General features: G+C 35.3%; 1 long non-coding RNA gene across 1 annotated transcript; it reads right to left on the bottom strand.

Annotated features, from left to right (window-relative positions):
- Positions 1 to 4530: 4530 nt before the first annotated feature.
- On the bottom strand, positions 4531 to 6573 carry LOC137739004 (uncharacterized). Its single transcript, XR_015964598.1, has 4 exons — positions 6332 to 6573; positions 6153 to 6223; positions 5408 to 5681; positions 4531 to 5073 (listed from the first exon to the last, which is right to left on the bottom strand). It is a non-coding gene; the product is annotated as an uncharacterized LOC137739004 (long non-coding RNA).
- Positions 6574 to 17735: the final 11162 nt, after the last annotated feature.

Raw genomic sequence — 17735 nt, 5'->3', positions numbered from 1 at the left:
TGAGTCTCATAAGGCTTGATGAGTGACAAGTGTTCTAATCTCAGTGTACTATAAGATGAATGGCTGAGATTGAAACTTGAGTGTACCACTCTCTCTCTTCTCTCTAATGGTTATATCTGTCTTGTATGAGCTCATATGCTCAGTGTGTGCAAGTTTAATGGAAGGAATTGCAGAGACATATTCTTTGTAAATTTTGATCGAAAAACTTCCATTTTTCTTCTTTGAGTTTTATGTGTATTTCTCCATAACTCCCAACATTATTTCTTCCTAATTCAGTATCTGAAAATCATCTCTAACATTGCCTCAGAGCCAGGTTAGGTTTGAATTTATGGGCGTCGTATTTGTGGAGGATCAAGCTCTGATTCACAACAAAAGCTCATTGTAGTGATTTGAGTTTGTATATGTGATATAGTCTAACATGGTTGGATCTGGAGGAGGAAAACTCAGAGCGTCAGTCTTCAATGGCGAGAATTTTGATTTCTAGCAAATCAAAATGAAAACTATTTTCCGTTCACACGAACTGTGGAATCTGGTTGAAAAGCTATGGTGAAGATCTAAGTAATCAAAGAATAGTGCAAAAACTGTTAATTAGTTTGCCTAAATCTTATGATAGTATTGCATCTATGATAGAAAATACTAAAGATCTAGATACCATAGATGCTCAAGATGTGGTTGCTATTCTAAAAGGTTATAAGCAAAGAATTGATAGGCATGGAGAGAGTAGCACAGAAAGGACATTTACTAGCTTGAACATTGCATCTAGACCAAACAGGTTTAATGGTCAAGCTAACAATGGCAAATATTAAAAGAATTTTAAGTCAAAGGAAAACAGTGGAGTAATAAGGCTGATTGAAGTAATAAGGTTGAGTGGAGTAATAAGGTTGTTGTTCCTGTGAAAAATGATGCAAACAACATTGGGGATAAGTGTAAATTCTGTGATAGACTTCATTATGGGCAATGTTGGGTTAAGAACAAAGTCAAGTGTCACAAGTGCAACAAAATTGGTCATATTGCAAGGTTCTGCAATATGAACAAGGCTGTGCAACAAGTAAATTTTGCTCATCAGGTAGAAGAAACTGGTAATCTGTTTTATGCTAGTCACTCTAGTGAAGTGAAGAAGGTAAATGATGTGTGGTGCATAGATAGTGGATGTAGTAATCACATGACATCCAAAAAAGATTTAATTGTTGATATTGATATAAATGTGAAAGCCAAAGTCCAAGTAGGCACTGGAGTTTTGGTTAATGTTCAGGAAAGGGAACACTAATTATTGAGACAATGAACGGCATGAGATATATAAGGGAAATGATGTTTATACCTGGTCTCACAGAGAACTTGCTTAATGTAGGCCAGATGACTGAGCATGGTTATGTTCTTTAGTTTAGAGACTATAGAGTGGATGTGTTTGATGGCAGGTCTCTAAGTAATCTGGTGGTTAGTGTGAAACATAAAGGAAATAGAGGTTTTTCTTTGATCTTCAGTACAAATAAGGAGCTTGCATTGAGTACAAGTGTGCAAGAATGTGCAAAGATATGGCACAAGAGATTTGATCACTTAAATTTCAGGAGTCTCAAGCTATTGCAAAATCAATGAATGGTGTTGGGGCTGCCTAAGATCCAAGATAGTGAGGATGTGTGCTAAAGGTGTGTATTTGGGAAGCATCACTAAGAGTCATTTCCTAAGGGAACTACTTGGAGAGTACAAGAACGTCTCGAATTGGTGCATTCTGATGTTTGTGGACCTATGCAGGTTCCAACCATGAGTGGAAACAGTATTTCCTCACATTTATTGATGATTATTCAAGAATGTGTTAGATCTACTTTATGAGAAATAAATCAAAAGTTACTACTGCAACAAGTCACTTGCACTTGTAGCAACTATCAAGCAATGAAGTTCGAGGAATACAAAAAAAAAAAAAAAAAAACAAATTAAAAAGTTAATTACCGCTGTGATGACACTCTCAATCTCCACAACCATTCAAATTCAATGGAAATTGAAATTTAAGCCCCAAACGAGAAGTGACTTGCCCCAAAGGAGAGGAACACTCCTCTTGCCCTTACTCCACCACCACAACTTTGTCATGCTTCTCCTGATCCTATGTGCTTCAGGCCATGGTGGTCAGTGCAGAAGCCAAGAAGAGAGAGATGAAACGGAACAAAGAAACGGGGACGGAGAGAGACGATGGGAGAGAATTGGGGTAGGGGTTTAAAAGTCTTTTTCTAAAATTATAAGCATGTTATTAATACTTTTGAGATTTTTATTAAAATATAGGTGGGAAAATAGAACAATGAGATGAGCTTATTAACACTTTTGAATTAAAGCCCAATCGAAAGTAAATGTTTTTTTCCAAAACTGCCCCTGACAGAACCCAACCAATCCCCTTAGCCTTCTAGTTCCCTTGCCACCGTTTCTCTTTTTCCTTCTTGTTCCAGTTTCCTCGGTTGCTTAAAAAGCCAAACATATCCTTAGCCTCTTGTTTATGTGTTTTTTTTGGGATTGATCGCCACCTGTACAGTTTTTTTTTTTTTCTTTTTTTCTTTTTCTTGTTAAAGTGCTTTTAAGGTTATAATTCTTAATTATTGGTTTGAATTAAGTAACACTCTTTAATTTTTCAACAAGTATGATTTTGCGTTATTGGATTTTGTGTTATTGGGTTTTTCAACAAGTATGAATTAAGTAACACTCTTTATTGGGTTTGGTTTCGCCACGAAATTTGTGTTATTGGTCAAAATCAAACATTTGTTTTCTACTTTTTTTATGATTTTGTGGTGGTCCCGCAATTCATTTTGGGCCGGCATGGATCCGAAGTAATAGTGACAACAATATCCGAATGTTCGTTGACAAGACAACTATCTCTCTTCCCCTATCCTCTCCTCTCCTATCCTCTCCTTTGAAAGGAGATTGTTGTCATGTCATGAAGAAACGGGGGAGAGAGCATAGCAAAGATTAAACGGTCAAAGGCTTGTCGTCAAAGTTAAAATTGGAAATTCATAATAAAGAAATAGTTCATTTCTAGAAATAATGTGTTTTTGCACTACTTCTATATGAAAAATTGGTTCATTAACTACATGTTTTCTTCCCTTTTCAGAAATCGTGTAGGTTGTTTTAGTTCAGTTTCATAAATCATGTAGGTTATTTTGGTTCAGTTTCAAACACCATAAAAAGCAATGGCAGCAACTTCACTCATTTCTCTTACTCAAACATTCTTTCATTTAACCCGATTTCTGACAAAACTCGAAAACAAAATTGACACCGATAGAGAAAAGTGCATGGCGTATAGCAAGAGGTTTGTCAGGTATTTTTTAGCACGGCACAAATTGCTTCCCCTTGCATCTCCTCCCCTTGAATGCATGTGATGTGAGAAGTTCTTCCTTCCTTCTCATCTATATGCTATCTTCTAGTAATTAAATTTAGAACCCACTCAACATATTCCTCATTTATTTCCCATAGCCATATACTCTTTTACTTGCAGAACATTAATCATATATAATTATTATTCTTTTTAAACAAACAATATTTTTACACTAAAGGGGTGGGGGAGAAGGCTAAGCTTCACAATGGTCTAGTAATAATGTGGTTCAAATTCGCCTTTGGTGAGAATTGAACCTAAGACCTCTCACTTACAAGTGAAGAGGAATATCACTAGACCGTAATACTATGTGACAATCATATATAATTAAAATTAAATTGATTAAATCTCGATAGGGAAATTGGGCCAGGTTATGTCTTTATTTTTGGGTGATGGGGCTTAGGAGCTTCAACTACATTTATGGCGTGCATAAAAATTTGTAAATGAAATTAAAGGAACTAAAATGAAAAAGAATAATTGCTTATTTACTAATTTATAAACTAGTAAACCAAATTAGAGAAATTGAATTGAGAAGGATTTAGATTGAGGAAGATTCAAAAACAAAATTGTGTTGAAATGCTTGTTGAAATATTTATAGAATCAAAGTAAGATTAATATAAATTTCACAGATAGACTATTTATAAACTAAACACTGAATATTTCTTAAACATAAACACACCCTCTCTCTCACCCTCATTATTTCTTAAACTAGGTATTTCTAAAACTGAACACGATTACTATACTATTTCTAAAACTAAACACTGATTATTTCTGAAACTGAATATGGGTACTATCACTATTTCTTAAAATAAGCATTGGTACTATTATTATGTCTTAAACTGAACATAACTATTTCTAAAATTGAACACATGTAATATCACTATTTCTCAAACTGAACATTGGTACTATAACTATTTCTAAAACTAAACATGGGTACTAAACTATTTCTGGAACTAACTATTTATGAAACTCAACATGGATACACTATTTCTGAAACTGAGTATTTATGAAACTCAACACAGGTACACTATTTATAAAACTGACTATTTATGAAACTCAACACAAGTATACTATTTATGAAACTGAAAATGAGTATGCTATTTCTGAAAACTAACTATTTATGAAACTAAAAATGGATACGCTATTTCTAAAACTAACTATTTATGAAACTGAAAACACTATTTCTGAAACTTGGATGCACCACATCTGTAATTTTGATTGAAGGCTGAACCTTAGCAGTCCAAATTGCAATTTTATTTGCATATGTTAATATATATATACATGCTTCTCATCCTTTCAAAAAAGGCACCTGCTTGATACGCCGAAGAACCTCCTCTCTCTTAGGCAACTTCTTTTTTGCTCTCATAACGCCCGACTGGAATGAAAAACTTCAAATACCCAGAAACAAAAATTTTCACATCCAGAACATTAAGAACCTACCAATTTAGCCTAGTATACCTATGATTACGAACAACATAATGAATGTAAACTTACAGTCTTTATCAAAATCATAACCCAAGAGACACTAAGAAGTCAATAAAGAGGCACCGAAACATGGTTTACATCCAGTTGATTTCGGTTTAGTACATAAATGTACGTACTACATCTTTAAAAGGATTATATGCAACGCAAGTGGCCAACTAGAGTTATAATCTTCATCATTTTTTGGTTAATGAGTTATCATTCTTGATATTGGTATCCAGTTCAATGATTGCAGCATGCAGCTGATACATAAAAACAATTAAGAATTGAACAAAGAACACTAGGTTAGGATATGTGGATTTATCAATTAATGAGTACCTCATCCAAAAAATAAAAGAAGATTTGTTATACTCTCGCTAAATTGCATGGATATTCTCATCTAAAAAATAATAATAAGTGCAATTTTAACAAATCGGTTTAGATGAATTAAGGGTAAAAATATCACTTTAGAAGAAAGATTCTAATTAAGAACAAGTCCACGATTTCATGAATGTGTTGTGATGAAAAATAATGAAGTAGTGATTAATTAGTTAATGAAAGTGATTAAGATGAGTAATTAAGTAAACATGCACTTACATTGGATGTAAACCTTCAATGACAAGAATCTTGGGGGAACTTGATGAGCTCAGGAGGATCCAAGCGACCAGAAACATTCTTGTAAATAGGGTTCTCAACAGCCTTCCCTTCCTTGATTGCCTTCATCTGCTTATACATAAGATCGAAGTCGTTAGCTCTTGGGTCAAGCATTGTCACTCCTTTCTTCTTCCTCCATGTCATGTCTAGGGAATGGTAATCATCTAAGCATATCACTGTCGTAGTGTTGCTGATGAGCATGTTGGAGTCAAACAGCCTGAAATATGCATTTGACAACTTTGCAATCAATTTCAACTTCAATGGACTGAAATTTGAGATAAAAACTAACATCTCACCTTGTAAAAAGAAATCATAGAGAGTATTGTATTTTTTATTTATTGTTTTTGAAAATCATCGCTCAAGTTTTGATTGGATTTGGTAGACCCATCAACTCATCACACCATAAATCATCGTAAGAGGAAAAGAGAAATCATACACTCCCAATTCATAAAAAATAAAAAATACAATCCCCCATTTATCCAAAAAAAAAAAATACATGGATGCACAAATATGGAGACCACAAACAGATTCATTATAAGCATGGATGAATTTACATCATGGAAGCACTGATAACTTTGCATTTATTCTCTCAACCACAAACATCACAGAGATTACATGACAAAGTCATAAGTAAATCTGAAGCTACAGCGCCGACAAAAGAAGGAATGGATGGTATTTTTCTTTTTACCTTATCATTCATGAATCCGCAAACCTCGAGATCTCCGCCATTTGTTTATTCATCCAATCTAAAGCCATAGCCTAAAATCAAAGTTCCACACAGCAAAAACATGTATGAGTAATATATTGAGCTTTTCATTTCAATTCTTTGAACAATAAAATCAGAGATGAAGGATGGCAAATGCTTACCTTTGCGATATCAAAGAAAGGGATAGAGATGCTCCAACTTAAGTTTGTGGAGAGGGGGGTTGCAAATTTGGTGAAGGTTTGTTTGCGGTTTGAGCATCTTGGTGGCTCTGGGTGGTTGAAAGATGATTGAGGTAGGATTTGATATTTGGATGGAGAAGAAGATATTGTTCCGCCATTTTCAGAGTTTGACAGAGAAGAAGATATAAAGGAAACAGACCAAATAAACGGGCAAGACTTAGACATTAAGGGTAAATTCGAAAGCTCAATAATTTTTTTTGCTTGGGCAGCTTCATTGGGTTGGTTTGGTATTGGGTTTTGTCTAACTATTAAATAAAATTATTACATGGTTTTTGGTTAAAATTTAAAATTTTAAAATTCTTTTCATTAGTTTTCTAATATATTAAAGGTTGATATTAACGCGTGTGATTAAACATAATAGTAATGGTTATAACTCACAAGAAAATGTCTAATGCCAAAAGGTTATAAAATTAGTTAATGGTTGGTTTCCTTCAGTTTGGCTTGATTTGGTCTCATACTACACTTTTTTTAATTTCGATTGTTGTATACATTTTATTCCATAACCTTTGCTTGCTCGAGAAATTTTTTTCTATGGTAGTCTCACTGCTAACTAGCTTTACTAATACACCTACGATAATATCGATAATATGATTGAGATTTGATGGACCCAACTTATAAAGTTAATAAATAAACTTAAAGTGTTACAACATGAATAGAATAGTAACACGACGTAGAGTGAGAAAAATTTATCAGTCACGTTATATGAAAAAGTTTTACAACCGGTAGGACATGGTTAATCTACTCTTCTGAATAGGACACATTGTGAATCTCCTGACTTTTGAGGAAAAGAAAGGCTTTTTAGTGTGTAGTCTCAACATCATCATGTGATGTTATATTGTTTCATAAATTGTATATATTAGAATTGATGTTATAAATAGGCAAAAGTTAAAGAAATAACCTTTGATAGGGATAGGAGCAAGGCTATTGCAAAATATTACACAAAATGATTGCAGATTAGAGAGAAAAAAGAGGATACTAAAAATATTCTAACTTATCTTTCTTTTCTTATTGCTTTTTGATGTGAAAATTAAGTTGACACACAAATTAAACCCTATTTGTGACAATTGTAGTATATATGCAAGTAGGGATCGTTCTAGACCGGGGATTAACTAGGGATGCTAATCAACACAATTAAGACTTAAAAACACTAATTTAGACTCTATAGGCTCAAAACTAACTTAAAACACTTAAAACAACAACAAACACTCAAAAAGACTCAATTCTAGACCTAATAAGTGATTTTGACGAAAATACAACTTAACTTGAATCAAAAGACTAAAAGAAAACAGATTTTGACTCAAATAACAAGACTAAATGAAAGGGGGATTGTTTTTGACGAATTTAAAACTCAAAACAGAAACTTTGCATAAAACACTTTGTAAAAACGAATTTGGGTGAATTAAATGGATGAAAGGCTAGTTAGAGGGTCCTTCTCCACACATGACATATGCATATAAACCAATTTCCAGTTATTATTCCTTTAGACTATGAATTACAACGCCCCAAGTTAATTGCATCGCACAATCAACCATAAGATTTTTCTTATTTCATTGAATTAGATGGAATACGCATCACAACCAAATTATCTTTCTCAAGTTCCATATATGAAACGCATGATAGAGATACATATAAAAAATCATTATGTTTTGTGAAAATCATAAGCATTGACAAGGCATTCATCACTATGAAACGCATCAGACTCATACCAAGGATTTACTTAACATGATTGTACCTAGCAACCTCCATTACTTGTGAATATATCAAATTCATGCATGCAAATTAAGTGTGCACCCTCAACCAACATACATAAACAAGTTTTGATAACTTAGATAAGCAAATCACATTCAAGACTCAAGAAACAATAACTGGATATAATCAATTCATATAAAACATATAGTCATGGCTTCGAATTCACCTCCAACTAAAAAGAAATTAGTTCCACATGTTCATTATAATTGAAAACCAAATTAATATAAACATTGAACTAAAATTAAGGATAGAATACACCTAGAAACACTCCACACACCAATGGCATGCACGGCACTCCTTGGATGGCAGATTGCACAAGTTTTCTTCTCCTTCCTTCCTTACTTGCGGCACTAGGGTAATGTGGTGTGTATTATGGTGTTTGATGGCTGAAATTTTGAATGAATGAATGAGTGAATGGATGAATTGAATGGTGCGGCATAGGGTTGTATTTATAGGGCTTAAACCCTAGGGAAATCAGATTAGGTGTGATAGAAATTAGGTGGGAAAAGGTTTGCACAATCCTAGGGAAAAAGGGCTAGGATTCCACGACAAAGACCAAGGAAGAATGGGAAAAGGATTGCAGATTCTAGAGCTTCTAGAAGAGGGAGAGGCGCCACTTTTGTAGGGATTCTAGAAACAATATGTTTTGTGGCAGAAATTGGACTTCTAGAAGGTATAAGGGGTGCGGCACCTTTGTAGGAATAGATAGGGTGTTCTAGAAAGAGTATTTAGGGCAGATTCCTGGACTTAAAGGGACAAGAACACATGGCATAGGTGTAGGATATGAACTACAACTCCTAAACTTTGAAGGAATGGTGTCTATGCGGCATACAAAGGAATGAGGCTTCTAGAATCTATTCTATGTGTTTAAATATACATCTAATCCCTTTTAAATAGCTAGAATTATGGCACAAACTAATTTGGATAAGGTTGGTTAAGATAAGGTAAGATAAGGTTGGATAAGGTTCCTTATTTCTTGTTATTTCCTTATCTTCTTTGCATTTGAACTTCTTTCTCCAGATTTGTAGCCTTTCCTAGCCTCTCTTGACTTCAATTTCGTCCATCCACTTTGCTCCATAGTTAAGCTATCCAATCCATGCCCAAAACTACTCCAAATAGCTTCAAAATGCACTTTCTTACTCCTTTTGCCATTAGGACCTATAAACATACGAAAATAGCTTAAAAGACTATAATAAGTAGTAATTAACTAACTAAATGCAAGGAAACAACATAACTAAGTAGCATAAATATGCTCCTATCACTTTTGTATCATCTATTTTGAACACTCGTAGCGCTCTATTTATAAAGCAACTACTTTGAAAACTTACAAAAACTTCACTATTTAGCATATGAATCTTTAATGTATACATGTAGGCAAACATATCCACTGTTTAAAACACTCCCCCTTGGACGCCCACATATCAACATCAGTTGCCTCATTAAAACCTTGCTTGGAAAAACCCAGTGGGAAAAAACCATAGCGAAGGAAAAAGAGTACAACTTTACTAGGTTTGTTGATATGATGTTGAGCATGCTTATGTTGCCTCCTTAAAACCTTGATAGGAAAAATCCGGTGGGAAAAATCCTAATCAAAGGAAAAAGAGTACAACATGCATGTATTATGGATGCTCCCCCTGAATTGTATCTCCCCATGATTCCGCATTCTTCAAATTTGTAAGCCGACGTAATCCGATTCCCTGCACTAACTTCTAAAATGTGCACTTTGGTAGAGATTTGGTGAACAAGTCTACCAAATTTTCATTGGAAAGGATTTGTCTGACCTCAATCACTTTGGCCTTCTGAAGCTCATGTGCACCGAAAAATCTTGGAGATATATGTTTAGTTTTATTGCCCTTGATGAATCATTCCTTCATTTAGGCAACACAAGCTGCATTATCTTCATGGATGACAGTTGGATTGTCTGTCTTTAAAGGTAGACCAAATGAATTCCGGATGTGATGGATCATTGATCTTAACCAAGAACATTCACGACTCACTTCATGTAAAGCAATTATTTTCAAGTGATTGGAAGATGTAGCAACTAATGTTTGCTTTGTTGATCACCATGAAATTGCAGTATCTTCATTAGTGAGCACATATCCATTTTGTGAGTGGGCTTTGTGTGGATCAGAGAGGAAACCAGCATCTGCATACCCAACAAGAATCTAGTCATTTGTGGATTTCTCTGAGTAGAAGAGACCCATGTCTGTTGTTCCACGAAGGTTTCGCAATATATCTTTGATTCCCTTCCAATGACGAATTGTTGGAGCAGAGCTATACCTTGCTAACAAGTTGACTGAAAAAGCTATATTTGGTCTAGTACATTGTGAAAAATATAATAAAGCACCTATTCCACTTAAATATAGTACTTCTGGACCAAGGACCAGTTCATCATCTTCCTTTGGACGGAATGGATCTTTCTTAATGTCCAAAAAACGAATGACCATTGGGGTGCTAAGTGGATAAGCCTTGTCCATGCCAAATCATTTCAGTATTTTTTTAATGTAAGTTGATTGATGGACCAAAATTCCATTAACACAATGCTCGATCTACAGGCCGAGACAATATTTTGTTTTCCCAAGGTCTTTCATTTCAAATTCGCTTTTCAGATATTCAGCAGTTTTATTGAGCTATTCAGGGGTTCCAACGAGGTTCATATCATCAACATATACTGTCACTATAGTAAATCCAGTATTTGATTTCTTAATGAACACACAAGGGTAGATGACATCGTTGGTATATCCTTTTTTAATCAAATTGTTTTAGCCCATATAATGATCACCTTAATTTGATTGAAAACATACCTCGTGGTTTGTTAGTTGCTTCAGGCAATTTAAGTCTTCTGGGACTTTCATATATATGTCAGTATACAATTCTCCATGTAGATACGCGGTGATGACATCCATAAGTCGCATGTCAAGTTTTTCTGAAACCACCAAACTTATTAAGTAACGGAATGTAATTGCGTCTATTACAAGAGAGTATGTATCTTCATAATCAATTCTAGGTCTTTGTGAAAAACCTGGTGCAACAAGTCGTGCTTTATATCTTGCAATCTCGTTTTTCTTGTCACATTTCCTTGTGAATACCTATTTGTAACCCACAAGGTTTACACCAGGCAGGGTTTGGACTACCGATCCAAAAACACTTCGCCTTTCCAAGGAATTTAATTATGCTTGGATTGCATCTTTCCACTTAGGCCAATCTTGTCTCTATTTGCATTCTTCAACAGAGCACGGCTCAATGTCATCGCTTAATATAATTTCGGTGGCTATTGCAAATGCAAACATGTCGTTGATGATTATTTCATTTTGATCCCACAATTCATTAATACATGCATAATTTATGGATATTTCTTTGCTTTCATGTACTTCCATCTCTTCAGGGACAGATGTCTCATCAAGGACATTTTCTTTTTCTAGAAGTACAGAATTATGAATTGTGGATTTATCATTCATTTTCTTTTCCTGAATGATTTCATTTGGGTTCAACTGTGCCCTCATCTTTCTCTTTCGAGGGGCTGAATCTTTTGAACCTAGGGGTCTACCACGCTTCAGGCGTGTACTAGATGAATCATTCGCTGTCACTTTATTTTGTCCAACAAGGACATCAATTCTTGCAGGTTGCAGCTAGTATATGTGACTTTGTCACTTTCGAAGCATCATTAAATGCATCTGGCATTTGATTAGCAATACTTTGAAGATGAACGATCATTTTCACTTCATTTTCACATTGAATGCTTTGCGGATCAAGATGAGACAAGGTGGGAACAACCTATGTCAGCTATTGCCGTTCTTCTGGAACGGTTTTTTCTCCCCCTAACAACGGGAAGATTGTCTCATCAAAATGACAATCAGCAAAATGAGCTGTAAACATATCACCTATCAAAGGTTCCAAATATCTAATGATAGATGGTGAATCAAAACCCACATAAATTCCCAGTCTACGCTGAGGTCCTATTTTAGTACGTTGTGGCGGTGCAACAAGCACATAAACAGCACATCCAAAAACTCATAAATGTGAAATGTTTGGCTGATATCCAAACATGAGTTGTATTGATGAGTATTGGTGGTTGGCTATGAGTCTCAATCCAACCAATGATGCAGCATGTAAGATGGCATATCCTCATGCAAAGACTGGTAATTTCGTTTTCATGAGCAGAGTACGAGCTATTAATTGAAGCTGCTTGATAAATGCCTCTGCTAAGCCATTTTAAGTATGGACATAAGGAACATGGTGTTCAACATCAATGCCCAGTGCCATATAGTAATCATCAAAGGTTTGAGACGTAAATTCACCATCGTTATCAAGTCGGATTGACTTAATAGAATGATTTGGGAACTATGGTCGCAACTTAATTATTTGAGTAAGAAGTCTCGCAAAAGCTACATTTCGAGTAGACAATAGGCAAACATGTGACCATCGGGTAGATGCATCAATCAAAACCATAAAATATCGAAATGGTCCACAAGGTGGTTGAATAGGCCCATAGATATCCCCTTGAATTCTTTGCAAAGCTGATGGGGATTCAGCATCAACCTTTAGTTGTGATGGTCTAGTTACCAACTTCCCTTGGGAACAAGCCTTACAAGGGATATCATTTGAGGTAGTAATGTGTATGCTCAATAATGGATGTTCATTAGGGTTGGTAATGAACCTACGCATCATGGTGGATCCTGGATGACCCAGACGGTCATGCCAAAGCATGTAAACTTTTGCATCCATGAACTTCTGGTTCATAACAGTATGTACCTCAATTGTCTTTATGTATGTATAATACAATCCACTTGATAAACCATGCAACTTCTTCAATATACGCTTCTGGGTATCATTAGAGATAATGCACAAATATTCCACATTTTCTGCACTTTTCGTTTCAATGTGGTATCCATTTAGACGTATGTCTTTAAAACTTAACAAATTTCGAGTAAATTGAGTAACGTACAACGCATTCTGTATAAACGATATTGTTCCATTTGGTAACATAATATGGGCTTTTCCTGAGCCTTCAATTACATCTGATTGCCCTGATATTATTGTTACCTTTACTTTTGCAAGTACCAAGTTCGAGAAATACTTTCGATCTCGAAGTATTGAATGCGCGGTTACGCAATCTGCAGGACAAAAATCTCCTCCATTAGTCTTGTTTTGAGAATGACCATAATTTTTATCCATGTTCTCTGAGTAAAGAAATTACAGTTAAAAAGCAGTTTATTCATATTGGAATACTACTTTTATTGAATTGAAAATGTGAGCATTAAACCACAAGTACAAATAACAAGAGTGCATTAAACATAAATGATTCAATCGGACCCATTAACTTCATTTCCTCATTCAATAATAAAGTCTAAAACATTCAGGTGTGTTATGTTCAACTATCCTGATAAATTGGACACTGGATCAGGTATTTTCATTGGTTTAGCTGATGTGAGAATTATACGCACACAAATTAAACCCTCTTTTTATCAATTGTAGTGAAGAATGTAAGTAGGGATCGTTCTGGACCGGGAATTAGGAGGGATTGTTAATCACTTGGATTTGACTCAAAAACATAAAAACACAATATAAAACACCAAACTAGACCCAAAGAATGCAAAACTAAAGTTTAAAACACTAAGACAAACCAAAAGACTCAAAACAGCAAGAAAACACTCAAAACTGCCTTAAAACTACTTTCTGAGCAGTTTTGAGCACTAGAGAAGAATTTGGACGAAAATAGTTGTAACTTGACTCAAAACACTTTAAAACACACAAACTAAATTGATTTCTAACTAATTTGAGATTCCAAGTAAAGGGGGATTTTGATTTTGACGAATTTGAAAACAAAACTTAAAACTTTGTAAAACGAACAGATTTTAAAACGAATTTGGATTTAATGAATGGAATGAAGGCTAGCTAAGGGGTTCATCTCCACACATGCCATACTTGCACACAAAACGATTTCTAATTGTTTTTCAATAAACCATGAATTCTCAACGCCCCAGATTAACCGTGAATTGCACTAATTAACCCTCAAATTTTCCTAACGTTATTGAATTGGATGATTGCATACGACAACCCAAAGCATTCCCCACAAGTTCCCTACATGAATTACATAATAGAGATACAAGCAAGAATCATTAAGTTCTTTGAAAACCATAAGCATTGACGAAGCACTCGTTACTATGAATTGCATGAAACTTATGCCAAGAATTTACTTAACGCAATTGAGATCATCAACTTTTACTACTTGTGAATATAAGTTTGTAACGATTAGGCGAAACTTCCTTATATCCTAGCATTAGATTTATGCATGATAATTAAGCGTGCACTCTCAACCAACACACACAAATCAGTTTAATTCAAATAGATAAGTGAATTGAATTCACAACTTATGAAACGCAATTGAGATCAAAGGAGAGGAAACACCTAAAAATTCCAGCAACTCGAACTTGAATTACATGAACATCCAAGCCTTCTTCTCCTCCTCTTTGTTGCGGCACAAGGTCTAAGGACATGTTTTGGGTGGTATTTGTATGGAGGAATGGATGTGTGATGGTAGGGTAGTGTTTAGGAGGGATGGGGAGTGCGGCAAGGTGGGAAAATATGGAGAATGGTGAAGGATGGCTACGGCAAAGGGTTTTTTCTGAAGGAATGTATGAATGTTGTGTGAAGGGGGTGGTGGTCTAAATGGTGCGGCAAGGGATGCGTATATAGGCTAGTTTGGCACACTTAGTGAAGGAAAAGGATTGCCTAATCCCATTGGAAAAATGTTAACTCAAGGCAGAAATCAAGTGGGATTTGGCATAGGAATTTCGGCTAGGATTTAGGGATTCTAGAAGGTTTTGGTGCGGCACATGAATAGGGCTGAGATAAGGTTTCTAGAAGGGAAGGTTTAGGGCAGATTCCTAAACCTAAAGGGCCAAGGATACATGATATTTGTGTAGGAAAAGGATTGCAATTCCTAAACCTACAAGGAATGGAGTTCTTGCGGCAATTGAGTGGATAAGGCTTCTAGAAACTGAGTTATGTGCTTAAATGTGTAATTAATTCCCTATTATTAGCTACGAATAAGTCCTAACCTGATTTGGATAGGAGAGAATAGGATAATGTTAGAGATAGGATAGGATAAGGTTTCTAGGATAGGATAAGATAAGGTTGGATAAGGTTCCTTGTTTCTTGCTTCTTCCTTATCTTCATTGGAGTAGAACTTCTTCCACCAGATTTGTAGCCTTTCCTAGCTCTTCTTGTCTTCAATTTCGTCCATCCTCTTTGCTCCTATGTTAAGCTATCCAATCCATGCCCAAAAATGCTCCAAATAGCCTCAACATGCACTTTATTGCTCCCTTTGCCATTAGAACCTAAAAACAAACGAAAATGGCTTAAAATACTAAAACAACTATGAATTAACAACATAAATGCATGAAAACAAGCTAAGTAAGTCGCCCAAATATGCTCCTATCAAATTCCCCCACACTTAGCTTTTGCTAGTCCTCAAGCAAAACGAAATAAACCAAAACAAACAAGACACATTCTAAACCTTCCAACATGTACCTCAGGGATTTCCAACGAACATGACACATTAATGAACATCATTCCCACGGTTTTTAGCTTTCTTTACACTTCAACAAACACTTAATCATAGTTACTACTTATTAGTTCACATATAATCAATTAAAACGATGTTTTGAATGTAGTAACATGCCTTAGAGAATTCCCTCAATTCCTCACTAGAATGCACTCTATTTTCACACAGATTTTCTAACTTCACACCCTACACTAGGTATATGTGAGAAGATTGATGTAAATATGAAGACTAACACTCACATATGTTATATCAAAGAAAGCATTTTCTGGATTTACGACAATGACATGAATATGATCTCATGAATGGAATGCTACTACTTAGAACGGGAACCAGTGATTCCATATGCTCATACCAAATTCAAACTCCACATATTGAACACATAACATCAAGATAGAAGTTGAGGGTTGTAACGGGGCTAAGGTATTGGCTAACAAAGAAAGGTAAGGATAAACAAGAGTTCTTAAAGCAATAGTAAGCATAGTAATGAATTTGACACGTAAACTCACTTCTAATGGCAAAAACCAACTTTTAAACACAAGGGAAGATTCATGCAACATTAGGGTCAAATTCACTCTTTTGGACCCTTCCTTCAACAACCAACACTGTGAGTTCATTCTCACTTATTTTTCAACTCCTTTTCTTTCTTTTGAACACTTTTCTATTTTCTTTTGATTTTTCTACGAATTTCTCTTCTTTTTTTTTTCTTTTTTTTTTTTTCCTTTCTTTTTCGTGCCCTATCATCTTCCCCCACACTTGTTTTCCGCCATATATTGACCAAAGGAGTTCACTCTAAGTGGTGCTTCACTATCCTTTAAGAACCAAGGTATGGAAAGTCCTATTCTAGGCTAGGTGAGGATAATGTGGCTAACAACGGAAATGGGCTTTGAAAAGGCTCAAGAGGGTTAATCCTACAATACATATGAAAAGGGATATGCTTTTTGGCTCTGGCTTGACTAATAACTTCATCTTATTGTATGTTATGCAATCAATACCATGCTTTGAATGAAATGGGCATGTAGGGGTGGGCATAAAAACCGCCAAACCGCAAAACCGCATCGAACCGTAAGAAAAAAAATCGAAAAAAACCGTGTTGACCGGAAAAGTCAACTTTGAGTGAAAAACCGAACCGAACCGTTCAAACCGGTTCCGGTTCCGGTTTCGAATGACCAAGAACCGACCGAACCGAACCGAACCGTTTTATTAATAATAAATAAATAAATTATATATACACACACATGTCATGGTATAATAGGTTGAAAAATAGGTTGAAAAATTGTGTACAGGAGCTGCTGCTTCTTGCTTGCTCTCTGAAGTCTGAAAACTTGCAATTTGTTTCATCACTTTTTTGTTTGTGGACTGATTAACCAGTGCATATGTATTTTAGTTGTCTCTTTTTGTTGACTTGGTGCCACTACCAAATACATTTGCATTAAAAAAGATGTGTTGTATGCAACTTTATGTAATCAGTTTTAGAAGATGTATTTGAATGCATAATGATTTGGTGTTCAAATAATTTATTATTAGGAACCGTAAACCGGCAAGAACCGAATCGGAACCGGTGTAGACCGAACCGTAATGTTCTAGTCATAAATTTAAGTGGAACCGCACCGAATCGAACCGTTAATATATTTCGGTTCCGGTTCCAATTTAGGGGTGGAACCGCACCGAACCGCACCGTGCCCACCCCTATGGGCATGAGTTCTAGTATTTGGAACTATAATGAAATGCATTCTAAATAGCAACCAAGCAAAGAATGATGAGATCATGCAACGACTTTAGAAAACAAGAAATCACAGATTATACTCTCCAAAGAACGTTATAGGCTCAAATCTCTCAGGGTTGTAGCGTTAGTTTGAGTTTCTTCCTTCAAGCATGTTACAAAAAACTGATTTTTCATAAGCTATAGCCATAACCAAGCATAAACCAAAGCATAAATCAACTTCCAGCCATGGTTACAACATCTCTTTAATAGTCATGCAATTACAAACCGAATCCTCATCATTGTGTTGG

Source organism: Pyrus communis, chromosome 7 (genome assembly GCF_041283825.1).
Source record: "Pyrus communis isolate YQ-2024b chromosome 7, ASM4128382v1, whole genome shotgun sequence".
In the NCBI taxonomy this organism is placed as follows: domain Eukaryota; kingdom Viridiplantae; phylum Streptophyta; class Magnoliopsida; order Rosales; family Rosaceae; genus Pyrus; species Pyrus communis.
The sequence above is the reverse complement of the archived record's forward strand: the minus strand, read 5'-3'. Positions and strand labels throughout refer to the sequence as shown.